Source organism: Schistocerca cancellata, unplaced genomic scaffold (genome assembly GCF_023864275.1).
Source record: "Schistocerca cancellata isolate TAMUIC-IGC-003103 unplaced genomic scaffold, iqSchCanc2.1 HiC_scaffold_486, whole genome shotgun sequence".
Classification (NCBI taxonomy): domain Eukaryota; kingdom Metazoa; phylum Arthropoda; class Insecta; order Orthoptera; family Acrididae; genus Schistocerca; species Schistocerca cancellata.
Genome location: NW_026046501.1, coordinates 7,501 through 12,500, shown reverse-complemented (window position 1 = coordinate 12,500; position 5,000 = coordinate 7,501). Strand labels below are relative to the sequence as shown.

The window sequence follows — 5,000 nt, the reverse complement described above, 5'->3', positions numbered from 1 at the left end:
AAAGAGCACCTTGGTAGGATTTCAACGGGGTCCGCCTCGGGACGCACGAACACGCACGAGGCGGTCGCACGCCTTCGGCTCGCCCCACCGGCAGGACGTCCCACGATACATGCCAGTTAAACACCGACGGGCGGTGAACCAACAGCGTGGGACACAAATCCAACTACGAGCTTTTTAACCGCAACAACTTTAATATACGCTATTGGAGCTGGAATTACCGCGGCTGCTGGCACCAGACTTGCCCTCCAATAGATACTCGTTAAAGGATTTAAAGTGTACTCATTCCGATTACGGGGCCTCGGATGAGTCCCGTATCGTTATTTTTCGTCACTACCTCCCCGTGCCGGGAGTGGGTAATTTGCGCGCCTGCTGCCTTCCTTGGATGTGGTAGCCGTTTCTCAGGCTCCCTCTCCGGAATCGAACCCTGATTCCCCGTTACCCGTTACAACCATGGTAGGCGCAGAACCTACCATCGACAGTTGATAAGGCAGACATTTGAAAGATGCGTCGCCGGTACGAGGACCGTGCGATCAGCCCAAAGTTATTCAGAGTCACCAAGGCAAACGGACCGGACGAGCCGACCGATTGGTTTTGATCTAATAAAAGCGTCCCTTCCATCTCTGGTCGGGACTCTGTTTGCATGTATTAGCTCTAGAATTACCACAGTTATCCAAGTAACGTGGGTACGATCTAAGGAACCATAACTGATTTAATGAGCCATTCGCGGTTTCACCTTAATGCGGCTTGTACTGAGACATGCATGGCTTAATCTTTGAGACAAGCATATGACTACTGGCAGGATCAACCAGGGAGCTGCGTCAACTAGAGCTGAGCAGCCGGCCGCCCGGGAGTGTGTCCCAGGGGCCCGCGCGAACACGCAAGCGTCCGCTCAATTATTCTGCAAACAGGAGGAGGCTGAGCTCCCCTGCACAATACACCTCGAAACCCTCTCAGGTCCCGGCGGCGCGCAGCGCCGTCCTAAGTACTTGGTCGGGTTCGAGAGAGGCGCAATCGCCCGGAGTTAGGCGAGTAGACGCTTTAGGTGCGACCACCCGTGCTCCCAACTGAGCTTGCCGCTGCCGACAGAGGCCCGGGAGCGTGCTGTCGTGGCATTGCCGGCGGGAGACAACACGCGCCACCTACGGTGACCGGCAGCTCCAACGCCAGCGCCACAGAAGGGCAAAGGCCCCACGTGGGTGCCGAAGCGAACTCTCCCAGCACAGCGCACGTGCCAACACGTCTGCACAACTGCGATACAAACCACCAGCGAGAACCGCTGGGGCGACCGAGCAGCAGACGGCGTCGCGGCGCCGAGTGCCGGGCGGCGGCGCATCCTCAACGCACACAGTCCTCAGTCGGACCAGCACACTGCAGATGTCCACCACGCTTCGCACCGGGCCCGCGAGGACCCACTTTGGCCGCCCGGCGCCGCGCGCAGGGTGCCCCGGCGCGCAGCTGCGCCGCCTGCCGCGTCCGTCGGCCGGCGCGCCTGCCACTGGGCGCCCCCACCAGCCGGCTGTAGCGCGTGCGCCCACGCACCGCGCGGCCAGCACGCCGGGCGGCCCCCCCTCACCGGCCGGGGACGGTCCCACCCAGCCACCGCCGCGTATCGCTTCACACACAGATTTGCCCTTACTGATTTACCTCCAGCAACAACAACCGCACCACAATGGGTTTACCAGTTGTTCATTTGCGTAACGTCACCAGCAAACGTAGACGTCCATCCCAGTTTGCAAATGCAACGATTATTGCATACCTGTCTGTTAGGTGTCACGACACACTACGTCTGCCCACATACACGCAACAAAATGTGCACGACTAGAGAACACGTGGGAGGTGGCCCCCTACGTATGCGATGTCCATTACGAGACCGACTGTCAACCAGCATCTGTACCATGTCGCAGATGTGGAACGCGGTGCACCATGCTATCACACTGTGTGAGAAGAGACGACTACGTTTGAATACACGCGCCACTACATCAACAGACGGCTCATGCTGATCGCCATCCAGGGCGTCCGTTAATCCCACACGTCTCTATGGCGTACCACACTGCAATGTAGCTGTTATGGGGAGACGGCACGTGGCTGAGTGCACAACATTTGGACCGTATGGTTCGCTGTTGTTGGGCGCAGTCGTTGTACGGTCACACATGTGCCACAGCGTATCATGCAGTACATACGGACCTATGTGCAGTACAATGTGAGGGTTAAGCTTACGACATCAGCGGACAGTGGACACAGGCCGTACCACGACGTAGACTGAGCGCTTCGACATGCGAATGCCAGTGAACAGCTGCGAAGGGCATTGAACACGCAAGCACCTGAACGACCAGCGTGCGAAGGCAGGGGGGAGGGTGGGGGCGATGTACATCCTGCAGTCGTCCACATTACAGTGTACAGCGGGAGCATGTAAAAAGTAAGCAACACTTGCGAAGTGTTGAACATGAAACGATACACAAGAGGGTGGGCGGTGCGAGTAGCGAACTATATTCAGAGGGTTGTGGTTAGACAACACTGGATTAATGTAACGTGTCATATGCCAATTACAGAGCAGGTTAAGGCACAACTTGGGTTAGGTTAAGGCACAACGTGGGTTAGGTTAAGGCACAACTTGGGTTAGGTTAAGGCACAACGTGGGTTAGGTTAAGGCACAACGTGGGTTAGGTTAAGGCACAACGTGGGTTAGGTTAAGGCACAACGTGGGTTAGGTTAAGGCACAACGTGGGTTAGGTTAAGGCACAACGTGGGTTAGGTTAAGGCACAACGTGGGTTAGGTTAAGGCACAACGTGGGTTAGGTTAAGGCACAACGTGGGTTAGGTTAAGGCACAACGTGGGTTAGGTTAAGGCACAACGTGGGTTAGGTTAAGGCACAACGTGGGTTAGGTTAAGGCACAACGTGGGTTAGGTTAAGGCACAACGTGGGTTAGGTTAAGGCACAACGTGGGTTAGGTTAAGGCACAACTTGGGTTAGGTTAAGGCACAACTTGGGTTAGGTTAAGGCACAACTTGGGTTAGGTTAAGGCACAACTTGGGTTAGGTTAAGGCACAACTTGGGTTAGGTTAAGGCACAACTTGGGTTAGGTTAAGGCACAACTTGGGTTAGGTTAAGGCACAACTTGGGTTAGGTTAAGGCACAACTTGGGTTAGGTTAAGGCACAACGTGGGTTAGGTTAAGGCACAACGTGGGTTAGGTTAAGGCACAACGTGGGTTAGGTTAAGGCACAACGTGGGTTAGGTTAAGGCACAACGTGGGTTAGGTTAAGGCACAACGTGGGTTAGGTTAAGGCACAACGTGGGTTAGGTTAAGGCACAACGTGGGTTAGGTTAAGGCACAACGTGGGTTAGGTTAAGGCACAACGTGGGTTAGGTTAAGGCACAACGTGGGTTAGGTTAAGGCACAACGTGGGTTAGGTTAAGGCACAACGTGGGTTAGGTTAAGGCACAACGTGGGTTAGGTTAAGGCACAACGTGGGTTAGGTTAAGGCACAACGTGGGTTAGGTTAAGGCACAACGTGGGTTAGGTTAAGGCACAACTTGGGTTAGGTTAAGGCACAACGTGGGTTAGGTTAAGGCACAACTTGGGTTAGGTTAAGGCACAACTTGGGTTAGGTTAAGGCACAACTTGGGTTAGGTTAAGGCACAACTTGGGTTAGGTTAAGGCACAACTTGGGTTAGGTTAAGGCACAACTTGGGTTAGGTTAAGGCACAACTTGGGTTAGGTTAAGGCACAACTTGGGTTAGGTTAAGGCACAACTTGGGTTAGGTTAAGGCACAACGTGGGTTAGGTTAAGGCACAACGTGGGTTAGGTTAAGGCACAACGTGGGTTAGGTTAAGGCACAACGTGGGTTAGGTTAAGGCACAACGTGGGTTAGGTTAAGGCACAACGTGGGTTAGGTTAAGGCACAACGTGGGTTAGGTTAAGGCACAACGTGGGTTAGGTTAAGGCACAACGTGGGTTAGGTTAAGGCACAACGTGGGTTAGGTTAAGGCACAACGTGGGTTAGGTTAAGGCACAACGTGGGTTAGGTTAAGGCACAACGTGGGTTAGGTTAAGGCACAACGTGGGTTAGGTTAAGGCACAACGTGGGTTAGGTTAAGGTAGAAATTGCGTTACATTGCGGTACAAATTGCGTTACATTGCGGTACAAATTGCGTTACATTGCGGTACAAATTGCGTTACATTGCGGTACAAATTGCGTTACATTGCGGTACAAATTGCGTTACATTGCGGTACAAATTGCGTTACATTGCGGTACAAATTGCGTTACATTGCGGTACAAATTGCGTTACATTGCGGTACAAATTGCGTTACATTGCGGTACAAATTGCGTTACATTGCGGTACAAATTGCGTTACATTGCGGTACAGATTGCGTTACATTGCGGTACACATTGCGTTACACATTGCGGTACACATTGCGTTACACATTGCGGTACACATTGCGTTACACATTGCGGTACACATTGCGGTACACATTGCGTTACACATTGCGTTACACATTGCGGTACACATTGCGGTACATTGCGGTACACATTGCGGTACATTGCGGTACACATTGCGTTACATTGCGGTACACATTGCGTTACATTGCGGTACACATTGCGTTACATTGCGGTACAAATTGCGTTACGAATTTGGTTAAGTTAAGGTGCAAAATGGGTTAGGTTAAGGTGCGAAATGGGTTGGATTACAGTACACAACGTGGTAAGAGAGTGTGTTGGGGGGGGGGGGGGGCCGAGGTTCGTTGGTAGTGATCATTGTAAGTGAATGTCTGAGGCAGCTTCAGTATGTCACAGCAGTTATGTCTCGTCAGGATGCGCTTTTCGCTCGTGACTGGAGGCGCGCCGCGTCTGTGGTTGCGGCAAGGGAGCGGCAGACCTGTGTGATTCATTCCTGCCATTGTTTCTGTGCCGTAACAGGAGGCAGTGTGGTGGTGTTGGGTGCACCCCTGTGTAGGACATGTGTGGGTGTTGGTGGCTTATCTGAGCAATTGTGGAT

At 53.0% G+C, this 5,000-nt stretch overlaps 1 non-coding gene across 1 annotated transcript in view; it reads right to left on the bottom strand.

Annotated features, from left to right (window-relative positions):
• The window catches only part of LOC126127137 (small subunit ribosomal RNA), a 1,909-nt gene extending 1,097 nt beyond the window's left edge, over positions 1–812 (bottom strand). Inside the window, exon 1 of the ribosomal RNA XR_007526994.1 lies at positions 1–812. This exon is cut by the window's left edge and continues 1,097 nt beyond it. This is a non-coding gene — a ribosomal RNA (small subunit ribosomal RNA).
• Positions 813–5,000: the final 4,188 nt, after the last annotated feature.